Source organism: Erythrolamprus reginae, chromosome 1 (assembly GCF_031021105.1).
Source record: "Erythrolamprus reginae isolate rEryReg1 chromosome 1, rEryReg1.hap1, whole genome shotgun sequence".
NCBI lineage: Eukaryota > Metazoa > Chordata > Lepidosauria > Squamata > Dipsadidae > Erythrolamprus > Erythrolamprus reginae.
Genome location: NC_091950.1, coordinates 243,581,262 through 243,609,167, shown reverse-complemented (window position 1 = coordinate 243,609,167; position 27,906 = coordinate 243,581,262).

Sequence of the window (27,906 nt, the reverse complement as noted above, 5' to 3'; positions counted from 1 at the left end):
AATATATATCCATCCTAAGATAAAATGCAGGAAATAGTATAAGGGCAGACTAGATGGACCATGAGGTCTTTTTCTGCCGTCAATCTTCTATGTTTCCATGTTTCTATAACACAGCAGCATAACTCAGCTTTATATATCAATTGTTCACTTTTTCCAAAGCTACTGCTGTTAATGTAGAGCAGGTGTATCAAACTCAAGGCCCAGGGCCAGATGCGGTCCATGGGGTGCTTGCATATGGCCCAGAGGCCTGTGATGCCTCTGCCAGAGAAAATGGAGCTCAGGAGAGCCATGGCCAGTCCCTCGGAGCAGCATTTTCAGTGGCAGAGGGTTACAGAAGGCAGTCACAGACAAAAATGTAGCTCGGGAGCCCATTTTCTCTGGCTGAGCACTTGGCTCACCACAGGTGTCCCTGACATGAGTGACGTTGAGCTGGGTATGCCCACCTTGGCCAAGCCCAACTCAGCCCCCCAAGCTCAAACACCACTGAGATGTGGCCCTCAATGAAATTGAGTTAGAAACCCCTGATGTAGAGGCATCAGAAGCTTTCCAGAAGCTAGAAAAAGCCTCCTACCATTGTTTATATATGCAAAATTTCACATGCCGGTAATCGCCAGAGTTAGAGTATTTATAGACACTTTGGATACTACCAAAATTTGGTATGAAATGATCTGATTCTTTGGGGACAAATCAGAATGGCGCCGCTGGATCAGCTGTCAGCTTCACTTCAGACATTGTTCCTGTCCACTAATATTCCATCAAGATAGATTGGTATATGGACACTGGTGGTATAATGAAAGCTAGACTTTTTTTTTAACTTAAAAGGGGCCAGAAGAAAATAGTTAAACAAGGACCAGCCTGTTTTATAGACATTAATGAAGTGTGGTCGAGAACCGATTTGGTTGAGAACTGAAACAATTTAAGATAAATTCCCCTCCTCAGTTGTCTCTCCCTCTAGCTTGCCTGCTTCTGTCCCCGTCTCTCTCTTTCTGTAACTTGGCGGCTTCCATCTTCAGCTCTCTCGCTCGCCCGCTTCTGTCCCCGTCTCTCTCTCTCTCTCTCTGTAGCTTGCCAGCTTCAGCTCTTTCGAGTGTTTGAGTTCCAAATGTTTGTTCGGATTTCAGGGCAAAAGTTTCTTGAATTTCCTGGTCGAATACCGATTTGTTTGAACTGAAAAGCGTTCGAAAACCGAGGTACCATTGTATATCTAAATTATATTAAAGTAGTGAAAATATCTTTATACTCCAAGGCATGTCACAACTTTTGAGCACTCCTAATGTTTGGAAATTGAAACTTGAAAAATGAAGGAGCTGAAAGACACTGAGTTCTAAACCATCGTTGGAGGATTTCATGATCTCTTTCTTCTCTTTTAATTGTTGCCCAATGGAGTGAGATAAAATGGAAAGCATTGTTGAAATAGAAAAAGTTTCAGGAATACAAGTAGTCCTACACTTGCGACCACCATTGAGCCCAATATTTCTGTGGCTAAGCAGGACACTTGTTAACGAGGTTAAAAATGAGGTTTGCCTCATTTTACAATGACACAGTGACACTTTCTTGACCCAACGGTTAAGTGAACCATCCCAACTGTTAAGCCAGTAACACAATTGTTAAGTGAATCTGGCTTCCCCATTGACTTTGCTTGTCAGAAGGTTGTAAAATGTGATCATATGCAAGACACTGCAACTGTCTGACTTTTCATCACATGACTGTGGAGAGGCTGCAATGGTTGAAAAATGGCCACAAGTCACTTTTTTTCCAGTGCTGTAATAATAATAATAATAATAATAATAATAATAATAATAATAATAATAATAATAATTTATTAGATTTGTATGCCGCCCCTCTCCGAGAAGTCGGGGCGGCTCACAACAATAGTAGCAAAGTACAAATCCAGTATCTAAAAACACAATTTAAAAACCCTTATTAATAAAATAATCACACAACCCAATCAAACCATACATAAAACAGTAATTAGGGAAGGTGTTGATGGGACCCGGAGAAGGCCCACTCTGTGGGACCTGATCAGCCACTGGGATTCGTGCGGCAGAAGACAGTCCTGGAGGTATTCTATCTATCTATCTATCTATCTATCTATCTATCTATCTATCTATCTATCTATCTATCTATCTATTTAGATTTGTATGCCGCCCCTCTCTGTAGACTCGGGGCGGCTCACAACAGCAATAGAACAATTCATAACAAATCTAATAATTTAAATACATTTTTAAAAACCCCATTGTTAATCAAAGATACATACAAACATGCCATACATAAATTGCATAGGCCTGGGGGAGATATCTCAATTCCCCCATGCCTGGCAGCAAAGGTGGGTTTTAAGGAGTTTATGGAAGGCAAGGAGGGTGGGGGCAGTTCTAATCTCTGGGGGGAGCTGCTTCCAGAGAGTCAGGGCCGCCACAGAGAAGGCTTTTCCCCTGGGACCCGCCAAATGACATTGTTTAGTCCCCGGGACCCTGAGAAGGCCAACTCTGTGGGACCTAATCGGTCGCTGGGATTCGTGCGGCAGAAGGCGGTCCTGGATGCCATGTGGGGCTTTATAGGTCATAACCAAGACTTTGAATTGTGACCGGAAACTGAAACTTTGAAAGAACTGTTAAATGAACTGTTGTAGATCAAGAACTATCCGTAAACAGAAGGATTTTAAATATTCTGCCAACTGAATGAATTAATGAGAAGACCATGTCTGGATTGGACAAAAAAGCAGGGAGCCATAAATGGGCATGTCGACTTCATTATATTCCCCACGTTTTCTTCTGCCATAATGGAAGTACAGGAAGAGCTGCCACATGAGAGAAAAAAACTAGTTACAATATAGGCATAAAGCACACAGGAAGCTGCACATTCATGTTTTTTCCACAGACCTTTGGAGAGAGAGGGGGAAAAAAAGAATTGGCTGCTTAATGTTTTTTTCTTCTTTTGATGCTCCATTTTTGGGTCTCACTGATCACGTCTACAAAGGCCCAGTGAAAGGAATGGATTTTTTGCTAGGAGTGTCACTTGCCGAATTGAACCGGGCATTGTTAGCATTTGAAAAGAACTGAAATATGCAGGCATGCCTAGCTGAATTTATGAGGAAAGCTTGTTTGTTTTTTATACACTGGAGAAACTGTCTAAAAATAGTTCATCTTTGTGAAAACATTTCTCCTGGAACGTTACCAAGGGCAACAAGGACTTGAATTATCAGCCTTGTTAAAGTTCACATAAATCCAGCCTGTCAAGCATTAACTTGTTCAGCTCAGATTTTATAAAAGGCCTTCCTTTTCCTGCACTTTTTTTGGAAATTCCCCTTCTCCTGGCCGATGTGTTTCAGAAGTAGGATTGCTCTCTTAGCATTCAGGGCAGCAACCTGTGAACTGAATATTGAGCCTGAGTATCTTCAGTAAAGGAATCTCACTTGCCTATTTTCTTTATCAGAAGTGGAGGTGTTTCAAAAAAATGAAAGGGGGGAAAAAGAAAGGTTTTTTTAAAAATTTCTGTTTGATTCTGAAAATCAAAATCATGGCCTTTCAGATGTAGAAAAGGTCTGATGAAACTATACTGCTAAAAAAATAAATAAAGGGAAGTGAACACTCCAATAACACATCCTAGATCTGAATGGATGAAATATTCTCATTGAATACTTCGTTCTGTACAAAGTTGAATGTGCACAACAGCGTGTGAAATTGATTGTCAATCAGTGTTGCTTCCTAAGAGGACAGTTTGATTTCACAGAAGTTTGATTTATTTGAGTTATATTGTGTTGTTTAAGTGTCCCCTTTAGTTTTTTGAGCAGTGTATTTATGGTCTTCTGTTGTTCCTTAGAGGAGAAAAATAAACCAGATGAAAAATAAACCAGTTGATACTATTAAAAGCCTCTGCTTTTAATAGTTTATAAGGGATTGATCTATTATCAATATAATGATTTGTTAATGTAAGTTGAAATCACAAGTCTACGTAATTCGTCTACCAGTGTCTTTTAAATTACAGTATTTAAATCTTAAGGATAAAAGGCAGTCATGTATTTCAACTGCCTAGGTTTGATTTTGCTAAATGTTCTTTTAAAATATCTTTTCAGTGATCTTGAAAGATTTTGAGACAATGCCATGTATTAATTTACCCAGCTTTAAAACAGATCTGCAAAGTTGATGGTAGTCACAAAATATAAATTGCAATGTTTAGCTATAAAGTTTCACAGGTAAAAGTCTAATTTTAATGTAAAAATTGTATTTGAAGAGATTATTTTTCCCCTAGAAATTGAGTCATTCACTATTAATCATTTGAATATTGTTACTGTTAGATTGCTTGGCACTTTGGTTTACTTAAACCAAAAAGTGAACCAAAAGACCCAGCAGCCCCCAAAACAGAAGTCACCTACAACATACAGCCAGTGAAGGGCTACCAAAATTTTTACTACTACACTGTGGGAGTGGCTTATGCAGGACGCCCTGCATTTTCTTTCCAAATCTTTCAGTGCAAATTGGGTGCTCTGGGGTGGACCTCAATTTTCACTACTCCACTGCATTCCTCCTCATCAGCCCACCCCTGCATACAGTGTAATGACTGCAACAGCCATCACGTAGGACAAACAGGCAAAAGTCCAGCAGGAGCACAATGCATCCATGTACACCAACCAGCAGTAAGAAAACATGTCAAGACACTTTAATTTCACAACCTATGTACAAACTTAAGTATTAGTTTCAACTGGGAAACTGTGCCCATACTAGATCAAGCCAAGTCCAAACACCTGGAGAATTTCTGACAAATTAGCGATCAATAGAATCCCTATATATTGTGCAAAAGAGATAATCAACGAGCCAAAAAGGGAACGAAAGATCAAAACATCTCTCCGCCAGCAATCAACACCCAAAGAAGCACAATTAACACCAATATTAACATCAGATCAAGAATTTAAAAAAAATGATACTCTAATCAAGGAACTACTAAATAAGCTTAACAATAAACAGCTCAACCAAAAAATTCAACAGCACTCTCAGGAACAGTGACGGGACAAGTTACTACAACAGTGATGGTGAACCTTTCTGTTCTCGGGTGCCGAAAGAGCATGCGTATGTGCTATTGCACATGCACGAGTGCACACACCCACAATTCAATGCCTTGGGAGGGTGAAATCAGCTTCCCCCGCCCCCTGGAGGCCCTCTGGAGGCTGGAAATGGGCTGTTTCCCAATTTCTGGTAGACCCACTAGGCTCGTGTTTTGCCTCCCCAGGCTCCAAAGGCTTCCCTGGAGCTAGGACAAGGTAAAAATGACATCCGCCCCCCCCCAGAGGCTGTCTGGAAGCCAAAAACACCCTCAAAGAGTCTGTGTGTGAGCCAAAAATCAGCTGGCCAGCAAACACATGCATGTTGGAGCTGAGCTAGGGCAATAGTTCATATGCCAGCAGGTATGGCTACGCATGCCACCTATGGCACCCATGCCATAGGTTCACCATCACTATACTAGAATATAAACTTGAGAGTAAACCAAACTCCATATTAGTACTAATGATGTTACCTAGCTTGGTTTAATGAAACATCTGTAAGAAAACAACCAAGCTCAGAGAGCAGTAAGGACCACTCATTTAAACCCTAAGCTATAAATATTCTGTTTTATCGAAATCTGGTTTTCAGATACGACTAAAAAAATTCCTAGTGTCATTAATTTGCTTGAAATACAAAAAATAAAATTAATAAAATTGATAAAATTAATCAATTAAAATTAATTAAGACCTGGATTTCTTCAACTGTGCAGTACTTCAAATTAAATTTGAAATGTGCTTTGAGTCTGCATCTGAATGCTGAAGCCATCTGAAGTTTTTAAAGTAACCATATCTTTTTCCAGAATCACATGACATTTGAAGAAAGGTACTTGGGCTTAATAATTAGAAATTACATATTATTTATTAATATGTAATATATAATGTAATATTCATAGCTTGTGTGTTCTGTCTGGGTTCCCCCAGACGCCAACACCAACTAAAAAGAGTATCCAGACACGCTGGTAAAAAGCAAAGTCCTTTTATATCTTTGAAAACAAACACAGATAACAAAAACTGTTCTTACAAACTGGAATGCTGTGAAGCTTCACAGAAGAGTCACGACGGCCAGACAATACAACAGGCTTCTTGCTGGCACACACACCACTGTAGATAATAAAACCCACGCCTCCCCCAAGTTTTCAGCCTTCGAGGCCACAAGCCAGAATCAGAGACGCCAAGGATGGAAGCAAGGTCACAGGACTCCCAAAAGATAACTCTCCACAATACAGGAAGGGCGGGCCTGCCTTTTCAACCTTTCTGAGGAGAACCACACCCAAACCCAGCTGTTGCCTATTAGGGATGGAAATACCTGGCTAATTGTCCCCTTCGTTGTGCTGCCCTTCTCTGCCTCATATCTATGATGGCTTGTGCGTTCTCATCCAATGACTCCAGGCTACTCGCTGGGGAGAGCTCCCCCCCGGGGGTCTCAGGCTGTTCCCCCTCCTCCTCGTCCTGACATTCCTCTTCCCCGTCTGCCTGTTCCTCCTCCTGTTCCTCGTCCTCCCCCTCTGAGCATGGAGCCGGCAGAGTTCCAGCCGTTCCCTGAGGAGCCTCAGACTGAATCACAACATTGTGTAGCAGTGAAATGGCTATTATAACAATATATATATATAGAGAGAAATTTTAAATCTGTTGCCACATAGTTCCCTGAAGGGTATCTAAGGACTAAAGAGGATGTTAAAAAAAACCCTCCACACCCCTCTTCTCCTGTTCTTGGAAGAGCAATTCTGATAACCAGAAACTCTCTATTGTCCCCTGCTAACCTGCAATAGTTGCTCACCTGCAAACCTGGAACAGTTTGCTAATTCCAGTATTAAAATTCTTCCCTTTTTTGTCATATCAACCCAATGACTGTAATTTCAGACCAGCGTTTATGCCTCAGGTGCACAGCCTCAGCCCCTACAACAAAGTAAAATTATTAAGTACATAATTGTAGAGCAACCATATTAGTTATTGGATTTAATTACATTTTAGTGTAAGTTGTAGGATAGGTCCTGCACCACCCATTGATTTTTGGAATTTGGTCCTAAGCTCAGAAAGTCTACAACTTTTTGCAATTATCAGATATTGCCAATTATTGTATATTCAGTAAACATACCATGGTTAGGTTTCCTGTATGAATCTGGATACAGGCAAAATCAAACAATGCTGTTACAGTATTATAACCATTTTTCTTAAGCAAACAAAACCACCAAATCACTGTTGCTAAAATATGTTTAATACCAAATGCTGGTAATCCTTGACTTATGACTGTAACTGAGCCCACAATTTCGATGATAGGTTATGATAGTCATAAAGCATGGTACCACCTAATCTGATCTGATTTTATGACATTTTGCGGCAATCATTAAGTGAACTCATAGGTTGCAATAGGACAGTTTTTGCAGGAACTGGATTTTGCCAGAGTTTATGATTTCCAGCAAAAACATTGTAAATCATGGTCACGTGATCATGGGGTGCTGCAAACGGTCATAAACGCAGGCCAGTTGACAATTGTCAACATGTGATCATGTACTTGTGTGGATGGAGGGATAGTGTGGGGAGGCATCAGAACTTTGAAACCAGATTGTAAGTCTCATTTTCGAGATCAACCGTAACTTCAAACTTTGGTTGCAAATTGAAAACTCTGCTGTACTGTAGATCAGTGATTTTCAACCTTTTTTGAGCCGCGACACATTTTTTACATTTACAAAACCATGGGGCACATTGAGGGGGGAGGGCGCGCTAAAAAAAGTTTGGACAAAAAAATTCTCTCTTCCTCCCTTTCGCTCTACAGTATTTCTCTCTCCCTCTTTCTCTCCCTCTTTTTTTTCTCTCTCTCTCCATCCCTCTTTCTCTCTTCCTTCTTTCCTCTTTTTTGCTCTTTCTCTCTCCCTCCCTACTTCCCTCTATGTCTTTCTCTCTCCCACCTTCCCTCCCTCTCTTTCTCTCTCTCTCTTTCTTTCTCTCTCTTGCTCTCTCTCTTGCTTTCTTTCTCTCTTGTTCTCTTTCTCTCTTGCTTTCTTTCTCTCTCTCGCTTTCTCTCTCTTGCTTTCTTTCTCTCTTGTTTTCTTTCTCTCTCTTGCTCTTTCTTTCTCTCTCTCTTTCTCTTGTTTTCTTTCTCTCTCTGAGCTTCGCGGCACACCTGACCATGTCTCGCGGCACACTAGTGTGCCACGGCACACTGGTTGAAAAACACTGCTGTAGATTATTGCTAGAAAATTTTTTTTTCTGATTTTTAAACGGCATTGGAGGATTATAGTAGAATATGCTTCCAAAGTTGTATGGTACAGCACAAATATATGTTTCTTTTACGTTACAAAATAGTGGTTGTTTCCATCTTTCCTCTTTCACTTTAAGAAGTCCCGGGACATGTAGCAAATTTACTAATGTACTGCATAGCCTTTTTGTGAATGAATTTCTGTTCTAAGTATTTGGGCATCTCAAATATCAATCTGTGTAGATTCTCTTATTATTATTTTAAGCCTGGTGGTTAGAGAAGCTTAACTATAACATGAAGCAAAAAAGCCTCTCTTTCTACAAGTCTAAAATCTCCAAAGTCTCATAAGCCAGCATGACATATTGACTTAACAGAGCAGGTTTTTTCTTCTTTTATTCAGAAAGAATCTCCTAATTCTCTGATTAGGCTGATACATAGATTTCCCAGAGATTAGCAAAATCTGAAAGGAATTAAAATAATCCAGTGTAACAAAAAAAGTTTTGGCACCCTAAATAAATGCATTTTGATCATAAATAAAATCCAAAGCCAAATAAAATATGATTATTATAACTATTTGAATAACCCTTCACTAGTTATTGACTTTGCTGGCTCCCTAGAAAGCTGGGTGCTACTTTGTCTTGATTTATGTGTACTGCAAGATTTTCCTTATGCTACCACTTTTATTATAGACAGCAGAAACTATTTCAGCTTTAGACATTTCTGCACACTGTCTGTGGCCAGAAGACCAGGAGGAAAAAAACAGTAGTTTCATTTTGCTTTGTAAGAGCTAGGAATCTAGATAAAGGTGAGGTTGTAAAGAAAATATACCATTGACCACCTGAACCATCTTTCTTGAATTCAAACTGTGGCCAGTTTAGTCCACATTTGCCCTTAAAGGCTTCAGGTGTTTGGTGTCTGGTAAGGACACCCCTTGGAATCCTTCAACTTGAGATGCTGAGACGGAAGCTGGAATTCTCTACAGGGCAAACAAACTCTGCTACTACTGAGCTATGCAATTTTGTAAGCGTTTCTCTCCAGAAACTCTTATTCTGAAATTTATTCTGGAGTTTCTGACAATTATGGAGGGAATAGATAGAGATAGCTGACCAAAACCCACCTACCCCACTTTAAATCTCCAGATGAATCCCCAGCTGAAGCAGGACTGCCCTCACTACTGCCCAGCTATTGCCAGGGATTAACTAGAACCTAAATCTTCACACTAGACCAGTGATTCCCAATTATTTTCTATTACGTCCCCCCTAGAAAGAAGTAAATCTTTTGTGCCCCCCCCCAACTCTCTGCCGGGACGATTGTTTGCAATATTCAGCACATTTTCTCTGAAAAAACTCAAGGGGCTTATCAGCATAATTGGGGTATAATGTATGTGAGGCTTTAATTTGTTTGGCTTCACACTGCCCGCTGCCAACATTTTAAACACAGTAAACATACTGGTCTTTCTGCGTCTCCCACCATAGTCATAGTGAAGCCAAGCACTACATATGCTTCATCCTATTTCCCCGTCTTAGCTTTTGGGAGATTTACATCTCTTTAAATATTTTTCCATGGTGTCTCTTAAGGATTTGTTATATGCACTTCATATCTCCTACTCTTTGTTGTGTGCTATTGTTCGGTGCAAAAAACTCCTACTCCCTATGGCAAAAAAGGCATGTTCCCTGGGGACAAGTGCCCCCCCTGGCATTGCTCGTGCCCCACCCCCAGGGGGACTCACCCCACTATTTGAGAAACACTGTACTAGACAATCTGAATCATAGAACTAGACAACTAGAATTCTAGAACATGAAAACCTAAAACTTTTTTCGGTGATTGTCATGATTCAAGGAAAAAAAAAGATCACGTGACTGAAGGGGAAAAGGAAATTTTACTTGAATGATAGACTGCCTGGTGATTAACAAAACTTAATCTAATTAATTAATTAACAATCGGAGCCTTGTGCAAACCATTTTAAACTGAATTTTAAATGCTGGCTTGAGATTCAGCTTCTGTGCATGTGCAGGAAATGAAATCTTGCACGAAGATGCTCACGCAAGATTTCAATTTCTTTGCTTCCACGCATGCAGAAATTGGCAAAATCTCATGTGTGCAAGCATCCTCACATGTGATTTCACTTCTTGCACATGCACAGAAGCCAAATCCTACACGGGTGCATGTGTGCATGTGTCAGGGACATGGAGATGTGTGTGCATCTCCATTTTTCCAACTGGGATTGTCTACTGGACCATCCATGCAGCAGCCCACTAATGACCATAACCAAGAAAAACAAACTATCCCTACCAATAAGGAAGCCACAATACCCCCAAATCCCTCTAGCAAAAACAAAAAAGGTTATGTAGGTAACTTCAAAAACCGCCACAAAAATATATGCCACCAAATAAAGACAGAATGCTCCAAATATCACAGAAAATAATTGGATTTTTGCACCAAATCCAACTGCCCCTTCTACAACTTTGTAAATAACAAACTCGAAGACTTGAGATCTCTCCCACCACTAAAAGGACCAAACAACAAAAAAGGCTACAATGAAAAAAATCAAATCTAACCTCTTCAACACATTCTTTGGCTCAATCTTTATAAACAGCAATGGCTCATGCCCCAAATTCCCTAGACATACCACAAATACGATTTAACACAAATAGAATTAATTGAAGACAAGGTTGAAAAATCATTGCACGGCCTAAAACTTTCTCTGCCAATCAGACCTGAGGGACTATGTGCATACTTCCTAAAATAGCTCTCCACAGCGATAGCTGAGTCACTAAGCATAATCTTTGAAAAATCCTACAGGACCTGTTCCCTACCACATCTATAGTCATCCCCATCTTCAAAAAGTGAGATCCCAGTGTAGGAGAAAACTACAGACCATTCTCTCTATGCTGTGTCACATGCAAAGTCATGGAATCAATTATAAACCAATCCATTACCCTTCACCTAGAAACTAATAACCTATTTTCAAACAAGCAATTTGGTTTCAGGAAAAAATTATCCTGCAAACTACAAATAGAATAGAATAGAATAGAATTCTTTATTGGCTAAGTGTGATTGGACACACAAGGAATTTGTCTTTGGTGCATTGCAAAAACACTGCAAAAACATATGGACCTCAAAACTTGACCAGGGCAAAACAATAAATGCAATATATATAGACTTCTGTAAAGTCTTTTAATTAAAAACACGAAGAACCGAAGAAACTTCTTGGATAAGAAGGGAAACATCATTCAAAGAAAAACAAAGTCCGGTTGCCTCTTGAAAAAGCACATTTGGGAATATTAGGCATGTTTGTAACCTTGCTTTATTAATAAAAATGATAAAGGTGGGTTATAAATAAAATAAGATAATAAAACAAAAATATTCACAATGCTGTCTTCATTGATTTGTTAGTTCTCCCACTATTTGCAAATAATATTCTAGAGTCATAGGCCAAATTCTCAAAGTCTTTTAAGGATGGAACACACTATTAAGTCCAGATTAAATATACTACAAGTAAGTAAAATTAACAAAGAAACAAAGATCATGGGACGAACCTACATAGAAAACCACGTGCTCTTACATTGAGCAACGGCCTCTCCCATTGCCTTCTTGTCATTTTTAAACCACTTCTCAGTTAAGAAAAATAATCAGTTTTTAAAAAGAGACTTATCCACTTGTATGTGACCTCCGAAAGTCATCTAACGTTATACTGGCAAAGGCGAGTAAGTTGAGCTTACAGTAACGTTTAGTAATAAAATTGCACTGGAATGGAATCTCTGAACTCATACACAACTATTTAGATCTGACAGCTTCTGATTGGTCTGCTGTTCAGCCCTCAAGGATGAAAGAAATAAAGGTCATCTGTTAAGAGTCTTAAGGTATATAGAATTCAAAGCAGTGCGGTTGCCACCACCTTGTTCCAGAGCATATAAATATTCAGCAATTCGTAGCCACTACACCTGGAAAATGTTAGAAATTGAAGCTGCAATAAGAGAGGAACTGAACATGGCTGTGAAATAAAAGTCCCTCTCATTGCTTTAATTTGGCCTTCTGGAAAATCTAATTTCAGCGGATTTTGAAATTTTAAAAAGGCATTGAATGCAGAAAGGCTTGCTGATCCTATAGGAAACAATGAGAAAACAGGCACACAGTTATAGTCCTCGACATATTCATTTAGTGACCATTCAAAGTTACAGTGGCACTGAAAAATGTGACTGATGACCTGTTTTTCATAGTTATGATCCCTATGATCATGTGATCAAAATTCAGATGCTTGGCAACTGGTTCATACTGATGAGCGTTGTTACATCCCATGGCCACGTGATCACCTTTTGCGACTTTCTGGCCAGCAAAGTTAGTGGGGAAGCCATATTCACTTAATAACCAGGTTACTAACTAATCAACTGCAGTGATTCACTTAACAATGGTGTTAAGAAAGGTCACAAAATGGGACAAAGCTCATTTAGGCTCAATTGTGGCTGTACTCAGGAGTGGGCTGCTGCCAGGACAGGGGAGGGGGAACTCAGTGGGGTAGCGAAAATGGAGCTCCACCCCAGAGCACCCAATTTGCAGTGAAAGATGTTGAACGGAAATGCAGGGCATCCTGCATAAGCCATGCCCACAGTGTGGTAGTAAAAATTTTGGTAGCCCTTCACTGGCTGTACCTGTATTTGTTTTTTCAGCTGTAATGGAAATGTAGAAAATGACCTTGAGAGATAGAAGGAAGAGCCACAGCTTAGATCTGTGATGGTGAATCTATGGCACACATGCCACAAGTGGCACGCAGAGCCATATTTGCCGGCATGTGAGTTGATTTTTGGCTTGTGCAGAGGCTCTGGGAGGGCGTTTTTGGCTTCTGGAAGTCCTCTGGGGGGTGGGGAGGCTGTTTTTGTCCTCTCCAGGCTCCACGGAAGCGTCTGGTGCCTGGGTAGGGTGAAAAATGGGCCTCCCGAGCCCACCAGAATTTGGGAAATGGGGGAACTGTATGTGCATGTATGGTAGTACGCTCCCCCCGTATGCCCATGTGCAGGGGTGCGGGGTACATGGGGGCATTGAATTATGGATGTGGGTATGCACACACCCATTTTTGCCCTCCCCAGGATCCAGGAAAGCCTCTGGTGCCTGGGGAAGGCAAAAAGTGGTCCCACTGGAATTCAGGAAATGGGGGAGAAGGGGAGTCATGCATGCATGCAGGGTAGCATAGTGGGGTCATGTGCACATGTCCAGGGGTGCAGAGTGCATGGAGGGCATTGAATTACGGGTGATCAATGATCTGATAAATAAAAGCTGGGCCTGAAGCTGGAAGGATGGCAAAAGTATCCCAGAAGGGAACTTTCCTAGTTTCAGGGAGAGTAAATTTGAAGGGGTTGTTTCAGACTTGCAAGATTCTGTAAAGATTCTGTTAATGTAACCTTACAATAAAAGTAGAGCTGGTACTCTTGGTTGTTCTTCTGGCTTGAGTTACCTTGCAAGGCAAACATTTCTCGATATGTTTAGCCTTGCTTTCCCTTATGCAGTTTGCATCCATGCCTTGCCTGCTGTATGAAATGTACTCAGGCTACATTTCCAATGGAAGAGAATTATTATCTGCTCTGTCTTTATTACTGGATCATTCATGCCTCGATCCCGATAACATGTAACAGTTCACAAGGCAGTATCAAATGTTTTCTTTCAGTCCTTCAACAAGCTGTGCAGATAATATGACAGGCTAATATAGAGTTTGATGAATGTGTCTAGGGGAAAAGGAGGGAAAAAAGCAGAGGAGGGTTTAAAAAAATTTTTTTTTAGTCACAACCATATCTTTAATGGATTCCCTAGATTAAAGTAATCCCTCTGGGAATCCATTATGACAACAGTGCTTATATAGATTTTCCAGTCACTGATTCTCTCCTACAACAGTTCTTTGAAAATGTTTACAGTAGTAAAAGGCCATGTTTTCAATTAAAAACAAAAAGCTTCAGTTGTTTCTTCAAGCTGGAATGTACCCAAGTATTCTACCTTTTTATAATCTCCTTGATCCTGGAAAGAGCCTATTACTTCTCTTCTCATTAAAAGAGAATCTTCACCTATATATTTAAACAGTTTTTTAACAGAAGTTTTCCACTTTGGTGTAGAGATTTTTAATATATATATATATATATATATAAATTTGCCCAACTCTGCAATAACTCTGCAAAGTACAGTAAAGACAATCATAAAATACAACTAAAACCTAAATGCTGAAGAAAAAACCACCATTAAAAACATGCAGAGGGTTTAACCACCACGGTAAATGAGGCTGAGAGACAGCCAGTTTTCAGAGTTCTTTTAATCGTAGCCAGGTTGAGGATTAGATAGATTATACTTTGGATAGTGTCACAGAAGACAGAATTTGTATCACAAAAGGTACACATTAGGTTTCCTCAAAACAAACGTCTATTAGAATATCAAGGAATATAACTTTCTGATTTTGTCTATAATGATTTATGGTTCTGGTTACTTGGATTTCTTAGAGAATATGAGTAAAACTTTATGCCTTTTAAAATTCAAACTTGAATTCAAAATGTTAAAGCTGAAAAAAATTGCATCACTGTATGATCATCATAGTTGATATATTTTTTAAAATCTCGCAGTTAGTCCTTTATATAAAAATTAAAGTAAAAAATTCCTATAATATATCAAGTTATTACTATAATTTGAATAGCAATATTGTATAGCATTAATATTCTTTTTTATGTGGTCTTTGGAATGTTAACTACCAATATTAATTAAACACGAACAGTTCAAATATTTTCATATGTAACCAAAATTATTGTCTTTGGGTTAATTACTCCAAGATAGTTAAAATCTTGGTACAGAATGGCTAAAATGGAAAAACTAAAATGAACACTAAAGGGAATGCTTCCAAAATAAATGTTATAAGTGTGATTGATTTCTTTAGGAACCATACTTTACAGATAAAATGGCATATGGGCAAGAGGGAAAAGGAGGCAGTAAGTGGTGGACAATATAATGTGGGCAGTATTTTTGGAGAATCTCAATCATCCATGACATGGTTGTCCCAAAGGTGCTATTTTCAAGAAGCAACTGGACTTTCTGATTTTTCTTTGAAGACATTTTGCTTCTCATCCAAGAAGCTTCTTTCGCTCTGACTGAATGATAGGAACAGAATGGAAGAGCTAAAGAAGCTCTTTGGATGAGAAGCAAAATGCCTTCAAAGAAAAACCAGAAAGTCCAATTGTCTCTTGAAAAAGCACCTTTGGGGTAATGTGGGAAGTATTCTTACATTATTTAGATTACTCTTTCTGCCAAACCCTATTAGCCCAATGCTCACTGACTCATTCACAGGAATCCTACATGCTACCAAAGTAAGTATATGAAACAGAGCCAGCAGCAATGGATTAAGCAGATTTGTCATTAGGAGAGGCAAAGTGAGCAAGTAGCATTTAATCACAATACCCACCAAAGAAGTTTTGGCATGCAATAACTTTCTCTGTTCCTCTGATCTAAGCAGTATCCGCTAGTTGAAAGTGCAGCTTTATAACCACATTATGTTAGTACTTTCGTTTGAACTTTCTTGCCTGAAAAACATTTTGTGTAAGTATATCCCTAACTGGAGCCAATGTAGCAGTGCAGTTTGTTTTGAAGCATTTGAAAGATCAACATCCTAAATTCATTTTCTCCCAGAGCTGTCAAACTGAAAGCCTTCACGAGATACTTCACAACTCGAATATCTCATTCTCGTTTGTCTTTCTACTTTCCCACACACCACTGACATACACCCTGTGACCAGGGCAAAAAGTGACCCACTAATTAATTTGAGTGGGTCTGGTAATAACCTCCAAGGCATAGTGACAAAAAGAACACTTCATATGTGTCCATATTTAGACCAACTCCCATGAAATAGTTTTAGAACTCTGCAAATCAAGGAAGTAATTACTGCTTTTGGCAATTTCTTCTTGAAAATCCTGATGTCATCTACAGTACTCTAAACGTTGGTATGAAGTTATGCATTACATCTACTGGGAAAATGGCCTGGGGTTAGCATAATAGATTCATTTGTATATTCTACAAGCATTACATTTTAGGCAACAACTACACTATAATTCATCACAACAAACCAACCAATTCATATCCTTTCCTATAAAAAGACAGGAATCTGACTTAAAGCTTGAGAAATCATGGCAGAATTCAGATGCAGATTTTGGGACCAGAACCTACCACTCAGACTTCAATTGGGTACAATACCTAATGCTGCTTTTCCTTTTCATGTCAGTTTACAGGCTGATACCCAACCCTATTCTTTCTGGCTAAGTTCCTAGCACTGAAATCGATGAAAGGAACTTCTGGCCAATCAGGCCTTCTAATCAGACTCATTGTCCTTGATGGGAGGACCTGTCTTTGTCAGGAGGTTATCTTCTTGGTGAACTTCTGTTTTTGAGTTTCCTGTCCTTTCTTCTTCCTTCAGAACAGTCATCTCTATCCACTTCTATGTTTATTTAGTATTATCTAGTATTATCAGTGTGACTCCAAGCTGTTTAAGATAGTTGAAGGAGACTTGATTAAATCATCTCAACCAGAGGTGGGTTCCTCTTTTCTCCCTACTGCTGTGCTGCACGTGCATCACAACATTTTCTGTGTGTGTGTGCTTGCTATGCGTGCGTATGCGTGCATGTTCCCTCATTGAATTTTGATTCCGTGCATGCACGGAAGCAAAAAATAGCTGAAAATCACATGTGGGTGAACGTCCCCTCATGTGATTTTGCTTTCACACATGCAGAGAAGCAAAAACATCTTTCAGTGCAAATTGGGTGCTTGCACGATTTTCCTTTAGCGCATGTGCAAAAAGAAATGCCGGGAATTAGTAAAAAAAAAAAAGGTGCTATGCATGGATTGGGAAAGACAGCACTGGAGCTGTCGCGTGCAAATTACGCAATCGGTGGGCCACTACTAGATTACCACACCAGTGCGCATTGGTAGGAATCCACCCAGTGATGGGCTACCAAAATTTTTACTACCACACTGTGGGTGTGGCTTATGCATTTTGTTTCAACATTTTTCAGTGCAAATTGGGTGCTCTGTGGTGGAGCTCCAAATTTTGCTACCGGAACTGCGTTCCTGACCATTCCTGTAGGAGCCACTTTATTTATTTTGTCCAATACACAATAATACACAATGAAGATTATAGAGGATATAGTAGTGAAGAAATACGAGATATAGGAGAGGCTATAGGGCAAGGGACGGAAGGCACTCTAGTGCGCTTATGTACGCCCATTATTGACCTCTTAGGAATCTGGAGAGGTCAACCATGGATAGTCTAAGGGTGAAATGTTGGGGGTTAGGGGATGATACTACAGAGTCTGGTAATGAGTTCCACGCTTTGACAACCCGATTGCTAAAGTCATATTTTTTACAGTCAAGTTTGGAGCGGTTAATATTAAGCTTGAATCTGTTGTGTGCTCTTGTGTTGTTGTGGTTGAAGCTGAAGTAGTCTTTGACAGGCAGAACATTGCAGCATATGATCTTGTGGGCAATACTTAGATCATGCTTAAGGCGTTGTAGTTCTAAACTTTCAAGACCTAGGATTGTAAGTCTAGTTTCGTAGGGTATTCTGTTACGAGTAGGTGAGCGAAGGGCTCTTCTGGTGAATCCACCATCACTGAATCCACCTCTGATCTCAAACCTCTCCCCGCATTCTATTTTTAATTTCGTTTCCTCAAGAACTTTGGAGAGATTGGAAAGAGATCCAGAGGAGTTTTTGGCTCAATTGCAATGACAACTTTCCTTCAATATATGGATAAAGCTGGGGAGTGTGATGCTACTGACTGAGTTTATTACCTTTGCAAAGGTGATAATTTGGCCTAATAGAATAGTTTAGGAGAGTGCCACATTTTCTTTGTGCCCCTTTTTTCTGCTAGAATTAGGTCTGAATTGAGTGAAATAGATTACCGCAAATGATGTACAATCTTTATAATACTACAATAGATGTTAAACTAATATTGATAATACATACCCTTCTTAGTGTAATCTAAATTTTTAAAATGCTAATTTTTCATGACTGCCAGTCAGCCACCAAGCAGCAAGATCACCAACACAGGCCCATCCACATGGATGAATCCATAAGATGTCTAAGAAAGCCAGGACATACACTGCTCTAGCTGTCTGGTGTAAAGAGAAAGCCCAGTCCAGGACACAGCGAAAAACGTCTTGGAAGAATCTGCAAACAGAAATAGATAAACATGTCAAGGAGATAACATAGATCAGAGGTCTCCAACCTTGGCAACTTTGTGGACTTCAACTCCCAGAATTCGTAGGAGTTAGTCACAAAGGTTGGAGACCCCCGACATAGATCATTTTACAGGATTGGCTACATCCTGAAATTGACAGAAGGCATGCTGATAGGAAAGAAGGGATTGTGAGATATACAATAATTTTCAGCCCCAAAGTTGTTTGCTGCCTGTAGATGTGGCTACAGGTCTACCCAAGACGTTCAATTGCCTGTACTACATTTCCAGAACATTCATTAGCAGCATCAGCCAGCATCAGAAGCAGCAAAAGAGATGTAATGGATGAGCAGGATGGCTGTAGTTTAGGCACATCTGAGGACTTGAAGCCCATTCAAACATTCAGATCTCCCTTGTTGTTGCACAGCAGAGTAATAAGAGTGGGTGGATGAGAGAGACAGGCTAGCTTACTTTTCTAACAAAAATGTAACAACTGGATGGTGTTCTGTCAGGCTCTCTAGTAGAATCCTCCCAAAAATTCACAGGTACAAATTTCAGACACACACACACACATTTGAAAATTCAAAACAATGTTCTTTATAATGAAAATTCACTTAAACCAAGCCCTCTTTTGGTGTAGCAAAGAGCACTCGTCTCCAAACAAACTGGTAATTGGTACAAGTCCCTTATCAGTTCTGTGATACTTAGCTTGCAGCTGTGAGGCAATTCACAGTCCTTCTTCTTTCACAAAGTGAAACACACTTTGCCCTGGTTTAGTTTCAAAGCGGGGAAAAATCAGTACACAAAAGGTCCAAGTCAGTAAAGCAGTCACGAAACACAACGATCAGATAATCCTCCACAATGGCCCAACCCACAGGCTGCTATTTATAGCAGCCTCACTAAATACCACAGCCCCACCCAACCACAGGTGGCCTCATTTTATTTGATAATAATATCTCAGTTGTTGTTGCCTATGCATCGCTCTCTGCATGCGTGGCTGTATCATTAACTCTTGTTCTGAATCCAAGGAGGAGATAGATAATTGATCTCCTTCTGAGCTGTCTGCCACACTCTCCTCCTCCGTGTCACTCATGTCTTCTTGGTCAGAGGAGCCTTCATCAGGAGATTCCACCTGGGGCAAAACAGGCCTGCAGCATGTGGATGTCTCCCCCACATCCACAGTCCTTGGGGCAGGAGCTGGGCCAGAGCTAACCACAACAGATGGGCAGACCAGGACTAAACCAGCTAGATAACTTTACTGCCTCAGACATCTTTTTGTTTAAAAAAATGCACCAGAAATACAGTATATAATACTGCACCCCCCCCCCCCCCCCGAAGAGGCTGAGGAACATTCCAAGGGAAATAAGTCTTGGGAGGCCTGTAGCTGAAAGAGCTTTTGTTAGAGTGACCCAAGGTAGGTAGGCTTTGTACCAAGGTTGTCACAGCAGATGCTAGGTCAGAGCTGATACAGGAGGGTTATTGCAAACGTATTATCAGCAATTAAGATACCACAAATTCTTTGGTATTACAGGAAGCAGTGTCTTGACAGCAGCCTTCTTCAAGAGCAGGATTATCTGCTTAGATACAGAGCTCGTAATAGCTATTTACATTATTCAGAGCACCTTGGAACATGCCGCATAAAACTGCACGATACCCATATTTTCATTTGGGGAGTTCTCTTTTATTTCTAACATTAAAACTTCTCAGGTCATTAGCCAGTCTAGCAATGTTTGGGCATTTAAATGATTTTGGAAATGAAGTGCAACAGAAAGTTGAAAGGCTGGGGGGGAAATGCTATTGTTTACTTAAAAACATAGAAACATAGAAGATTGACGGCAGAAAAAGACCTCATGGTCCATCTAGTTTGCCGTTATACTATTTCCTGTATTTTATCTTAGGACTTTACATGTTGCTAGAGTCAAACTAGACATCACTTAAACCTATATCAGTTAAAAGAAAGGCATTGCTAGCAAGCATTTTAAACTCAGGGAGTCATGATGTGCTATACCCACAAGCTATTATTAGCCAAACTGGCCACTGATATCGTAAATACATTCTTTTTATGGCTGATAAAAATCTTGGGGGGAGTGTATGGAAGAGAAGGTTCATTAGGACCACTTTGGCAAAAGGCTAATCTTGTAGGTATCCAGTAGATGTCATAAAGATGTCAAAACAATGCCATGTGCATCACAATACAAAATTATGTGTTCAGTTCTGGAGATCTCACCTACAAAAGGATATTGATAAAATTGAACAGGTCCAAAGATGGGCTACAAAAGTGGTGGCATTAAGCCACCATTGGTGGTCTTAATGGTCTTAATTAAGCATAAAACTTATCAGGAAAGACTTAATGAATTCAATCTGTATAGTCTGGACGACAGAAGGGAAAGGGGGGACATGATCGAAACATTTAAATATGTTAAGGTGTTAAATAAAGTTCAGGAGGGAAGTGTTTTTAATAGGAAAGTGAACACAAGAACAAGGGGCATAATCTGAGATTAGTTGGGAGAAGATCAGAAGCAACCTGAGAAAATATTATTTTACTGAAAGAGTAGTAGATGCTTGGAACAAACTTCCAGCAGACGTGGTTGGTAAATCCACAGTAACTGAATTTAAACATGCCTGGGATAAACATATATCCATCCTAAGATAAAATACAAGAAATAGTATAAGGGCAGACTAGATGGACCATGAGGTCTTTTTCTGCCATCAATCTTCTATGTTTCTATGTTTCTATTACATAAGTGCATAATGACAAAAGTACATCCTCATCATCTATAGCAGGGATTGGCAACTTTAAACACTCAAAGACCCACAAAGGTCCTAACAGGAAGTCTCCTGTTCAATTCTGGATCCAACCGGAAGTACGGTTCCCTCACCATAGAGTTTCCTCCTAGCACGACATACTTTTTCCTCTACCTGTCCTATAAAATGTAGAGCTGACCGGAAAACCTGTCCCTTGCCATAGAGTCTCCTCCCGATGCGCCCGCCTTCCCTCCACCTTAACTAGAAACTCCTCTCCACCCTAACTAAAAACACCCTAACTAGAAACTCCTCTCAAAATTGTGGTGCTGACCAGTGACAGGGAGCCTCAGCAGAGGGATGAAAGAGCCATGTGACCCCTGTTCTATAACTAAAAATTATTTTATTTCTCTACATTCTCCTTTTACTTAAAAGTAGTGATGGGCAAACCCAACGGTGTTTGTGTTCGGCAAGTTCGGATTAACTTCGTGTAAAGTTCGGCCGAACCTAAACCGAACCCGAATTCGAACTCCGAACGCTACGTGACATCAAAGCTCCGCCCCCGGAATCCCATCGTTTTTTATTTTTACGGATTTTTTATTTTTATTTATTTTTATTTTTACAAAAAAGGGTGCTGCAAGCAAAGGGAGGTCCTTTCACATAAAAATAAACATTTTTATTTTTACATGAAAGGACCGCCCTTTGCTTGCAGCGCCAGCAAATAAACAATGTTTATTTTTACGTGAAAAGACCTCCCTTTGAAAGGAGCTGGGGAATCCCTCCCATGAAGAGATTCCAGGGGCGGAGCTTTGATGTCACATATTCCATGGAATTCAGGATCACCTTGGCGTCCTTAGCAACCTGCCGGTATACGTGACGTCAAAGCTCCACCCCTGGAATCTCTTCTTGGGAGGAATTCCCCAGCTCCTTTTGTGCCTCCCTCCCATCCTCCCGACCGGCCAACATCTCCCTGGTGTTCGCCTTCCTCCGCCGCCATCGGCGCCCAGCTCCTCCTCCTCTTCTCAGCAGATGACAGCCGGGCGGTGGCTTTTGCGGCATTGGGCATGAACGCTGAACAAAAGCACGAATTTTTTAAAAATTTCGGGTTCGGGTCCAGTATGCCGAACACCACAAAATTCGGTATGGACCCAAATTGTGCGGGTTCGGTTTGCCCAACACTACTTAGAAGAAATAAACTGCCAAGTTTGAAGACCTCTTCTCTAGAAACTTATGCTCTATTCTTATAACTCCATTGGAAGTTCCTCTTTTAATGAGACTGATTTTATTTATTTTTAGGTTACTGAATGAGGAACTTGACATCCTCAAAAGAGTTGCAACATTTCTTATGGCTGACAGTGCTTTTCACAGGAAAACATTTACCTAAGTTTAGCATGTTGTACCTAATTAAAACAAATTATGCTTTTCAAGTTTATGTTGTTTTGTCATAGGTGACTGGTCAGTGACCATAGTAAAGTTATCCACATCTGCAGATGTGCCTGCCATGTTAAATATACTGGCCAATGGTTGACTTTCAGATTTCAGAATTGCTCTTTAATGAGGACAAGATGACCCAGAGAGCAGCCTGCTACTGTAGATTTTATGGACAGCAATTTCACATGCTAGGCTGGGATGTTTGTTTTCTTCATGACAGCCAGATTTGGGAAATAATTACTGTGTGTGTGTGAAATGTGACTGAAGGCGAATAAGAACCAAATAGCCAAAGCATGAATGCAGACATCATATTCTGATTCTCACATACTTCAGGGTTGACCATCTAAGTTTCAAGAAGAAAATTTTACAAATGAGGATAATACCTAGTATTTCAAGGGTAATCTTAGGTAGGTTACTTGTGAGCGAGCAGACCTTGAAAAGGAACATCCCAGAGAACAGCATATCCTTCTTATTGAACCCAAATCAACTACAAGGAGGAACCAACTAGAAAGAACACAGCCAATATGTATTGATTAATATCTGTAAGAAACAACACGTGAAACTTGTTAAGTCAGTTGAATGTATGCATCAATATACAAATTGGGAAAGATAATAGGAGGCTGCTTCTAACTTCTCAGCAGCTTTAATCTTCCTTGAAGACTTACATTTAGTGAACCAACCAAGTAAGTTGGAACAAATCCTAGTAAGACCACACCTGGACTATTGCAACCAATTTTGCACACCATGCTACAAAAAAGATGTTGAGACTTTGGAAAACGTTCTAAAATGATCAAAGGTCTGGAGACTAAACCATAGGAAGACTGGCTGCAGGTTTTGGGTCTATCTAGTCTAAAGAGAAAAAGAATTTGGGGTGACATGATAGCAGTATTTCAGTATTTGAGGGACTGCCACAAAGAAGAGAGGGTCAAATTATTTTCCAAAGTACCAGAGGGCAGGACAATAAAGAATGGATGGAAACTAATCAAGGAGAGAAGCAACCTGGAATTAAGGAGAAACTTCCTAGCAGTGAAGACAATTAACCAGTGGAACAGCTTGCCTCCAGAAATCGTGGATGCTCCATCACTGGAGGTTTTTAAGAGGAGACTGGACAGTGATGTGTCTGAGATTGTATAGGTTCTCCTGCTTGAGGAGGGGGCTAGACTAGAAGACCTCCAAGGTCCCTTCCAGCTCTATTCTGTTCTAATTCTAACTTTGGCATTGATTCCAGAACAGATCCCTTTAGTATACTGTCACATTCTGAGATATTTTTGCCCTGGTAGATCATCCCCAGCAACCTCTTTCTCAAAGTCTTAGGCAAATCCCTTATTGCTGACAAAATAAGGAAGCATTTGACATACACATACTTTTAATCCCCCATACAACACAAATGTCTTCTGGCTTGTGTACGTGTTTGTTCAAAATACACATTTATTGTTGTGGAAAAGCCTTAATGAGGAAGAAAAAAGTATTTAATAAAATAGATCAAATGCCTTTGGGAAAAATTAGTACACAATGGCTTCTTGTGAAGCCAGTTGAAACAGCAGATGGATGCAGCGATCAACCTTACAGGAAGCATTTAAAAAGCACAGATGGCTCAGGTTTACATGTTTACAAAAAGTTAGAAAGGCAGTTAAAGTCTCCAAGTGTGGTATAATTTACTAGAAGGTCATATACTCCGTGGTTGAAAATGAATCCAAAGGCTATTGTAAACACACTTATTAGGGTTTTTGAAGGTTTAATCCCAGTATATTTAATTCCTTTTTGCAATATTAGACGCAACTGTGTTCGTTTCTTGGTGAGAAGAAATCCCTGGAGCATGGAAAAATGTAACTTTTCATTTAAAGGTTTGGAAGAATCAAGTTATTGCCACATGTCCAAATCCCTTATGCAACAGCTACTGTTACTATATAATTAGAATACTTCTGACACTAATTTAACTAAATGGCTCCCATGATGTGACTAAAATAATTTCTTTTTTTGGGTTGGAATGGGGGTTTGGGGAGGGATTAGAAACCAGCAGTGAAGGGCTACCAAAAATTTTACTACCACACTGTGGCCGTGGCTTATGCAGGACGCCCTGCATTTTCTTTCAACATATTTCAGTGCAAATTGGGTGCTCTGGGGTGGAGCTCCATTTTCGCTACCCCACTGTGTTCCCTCCCATTCGGGAAGTAGCCGACCCCTGGAAACCAGGTAAGAGCAGACAGCAGTAGAAGAAGCACTCAGCAGTCATTTCAGGTTGGAGAATCTTTGGTACTCCTGAATGGATGGACAATAGCTGGGTCCCAGAGTTGTGTCCCATTCTCAAGTTAATACACCATGGTACTGAGATCCATTGGCCCATGATCTATGAACATTGATGCTGTAAGCTGGCTAGTCTTTAAGTTTTCAACTGATTCCATATTGTTTAAGGGCGTGCCCATATTGGGAGTTTAGATTTTGCAGGAAAGGAGCCACCAACCATTTCAAGAGAGCAAGACTCTTTAGTTTCAAATGACAGGAAAAATGAATAAAAAACACATCAATGAATTTGGTAAAAAAGTGATAAAATGGAAAAATATTAATAAGACAAATGTTTCAGCTGTTACCATTCTGAAGGCAAATACTGCTACTAGTATGCTAAAAAGACTTATGCCTTTAATGGGGAAATTCAAAAAAAGAAATGTTATTTTAAAGCTGATTTTTTGGGCCTGCATATATCAGAGTTCTCTATCCAGAAGAATCCAGTGCTATGAACAGCTAAAATCCTACACAGAATTCTTGAATTTCTAGGCGTCTGATAGAGGACCTGAGATTGAGGAAGACACATGCCACCTATAGAGGTGAGAAAGGAATTTTGTATGCATACATGCACACATGTATACACCCCCCCTCTAATATTACATTATACAATCAGGTATGTCTAGTGCTTTCCTCTCATAGGAAAGCACAGCTATCAAACGGGATTGTTCAGTGGATGACCCTCAAACCTGTTTGTTGGGAGTGAACAATAAACAGACTTCCCCGAAATAATTTTCTTGAAATAGTTTAGAGTCTCTAGCAAAAGGGAAAATGAAACAGGAATAGCTTCAAGATCTGGGGCAGACATGTCCTAAAATGATATGTAAACTGCAATAGCCTTTCAAAGTTCTCTCTCCCTGTCCCTCCCTCCCTCCCTCTCAAAAAGTTACATGTTGATTGTGCTCACATGATGTTTTTTAAATTTCTACAATGGTGCTGTTGTTGAATAGATATACATTAGCTATTCAAATATGGGGAATCTTTATCTGCAAGTATTGTTAAAATTCATTCAGTAATAATTTTAGGTGACTGTCCACCTCGAATATGTGACTTTGGATGATTAACAATATCAAAAATGAAAAAAAAACCCTCTGAAAACTTAAACACACAAAACCAGAAGATGTACAGCAACCAATATCTATTTCACTTCTAGCACCCATGATCAGCATTCTAATAGTTTGGGAACTGTTTGGAAATAAGAATTGTAGCTTGACAATATACGGAAGATACTAGTTCTGCCACCTTCTTGTATATTTCCCCCCAAAAAAGTTTCTTTAATTCATCATTAGCTTAAAGTGCATTCATTTAGCAAAACCTCACTGAAATAAAAGATAAAGGACACAAGACTCTACAAGAACTATAATACCAATAACAATATCAGAGTTGGAAAGGACCTTGAATGTCTTCTAGTCTCAAGCAGGATCCTCTATACCAGGGATGGCGAACCTTTTTTTCCCCTTGGGTGCCAAAAGAGCCTAAGCGTGTACTATCATGCATGCGAGAGTGCCCACACCCATAATTCAATGCCTGGGCGAAAACAGCTTCCTGCACCCTCCAGAGGCCCTCTGGAAGCTGGAAACAGTCTGTTTCCCAACTCCTGGGGAGGGGCAGTGGGCTTGTGTTTCACCCTCCCCAGGCTCCAAATGCTTCCCTGGAGCCAGGGGAGGGTAAAAAAGCCCTCCCCCACCCCCCAAAGGCTCTCTGGAAGCCAAAAATGCCCCCCCAGAGCCTCTGTGCCAGCCAAAATCCAGCCTGGAGCATGTGTGTTTTTGGCTTGCACAGAGGCTCTGGGAGGGCATTTTTGGTTTCCAGAGAGCCTCGCGTGCCAGCTGATATGGTTCCGCATGTCACTTGTCGCACCTGTGCCATAGATTCGCATCACTGCTCTATACCATTCCAGTAATGGAGCCTTTACAACTTCATGAGGGATCATGCTTAATTATAATTAAAAATGCCATACCAACTTTCAAATTAATTGTTAGCTATTGCTTTAGCATTTAGTTTGGAGAACTCAATAGATTCTCATATTTGCTTTTATTATTGAGGTTGTACTGTAGTTACTTTGCAAATTCTGTAAGCCACCTAGAATTCATTCAGATTCCAGTAGAAGGGAAATGACATAAATAAACAAGTGAGTGCTAGGACTACTTAGATTTTCAAGGTGGGCATTGCTGTGATGAAAGTTCAAGTGAAGTTGCCTTATATAGCAGTGGTCCTCAAACCTTCTGGCTTTATGGACCAACAGGCAGGGAAAGGGAGGGGATGCTTCCAGACAAGCAGCAGGTGAGTGTGTACATGCAGCTTCATTTGTGTGAGTGGCAGATGCATGGTCTGCTATACACATGCTTGCATGTCACTTTCATGGCCCTTTTCCAAACAGATTATAGCCCCAGGGTTGTGGACCCCTGTTATACAGTTACATGTCCTCCAGAGAGCAAGGAAACAACAATAACAAAACTTGATCAAATTCGGATTCCAAATGAATTTCCAAATAACCATAGACTACAAAATTGAAATGAAGAAAATTATATCAATTTAAAGAATTTCCTTGAGAACTTCAAGAGATAAAAGATAACTGCAGGTAGTCCTTGACATACAGCTATTCTTTTACTGACCTTTCAAAGTTACAATGGTAGTAAAAAAAATGACTTACTTACTTACTCACTCACTCACTCACTCACTCACTCACTCATTTATTTATTTATTTATTTTGTCCAATACACAATACATATTGAAGAGGATAGACGTGAAGTACTATATATAAAGAAAAGATATAAAAGTAGAGGAGAAGATATATGAAAGGAAGAAAAGATGTATGATATATGAGATAAGGAGAGACAATTGGACAGGGGACGAAAGGCAGGCTAGTGCACTTATATACGCCCCGTACTGACCTCTTAGGAACCTGGAGAGGTCAATCATGGATAGTCTAAGGGAGAAATGTTGGGGGTTAGGGGTTGACACTACTGAGTCTAGTAATTGTGACCGTTTTTCACCCTTAAGACCGTTGCAGCATCCCAGGGTCACATGATTGA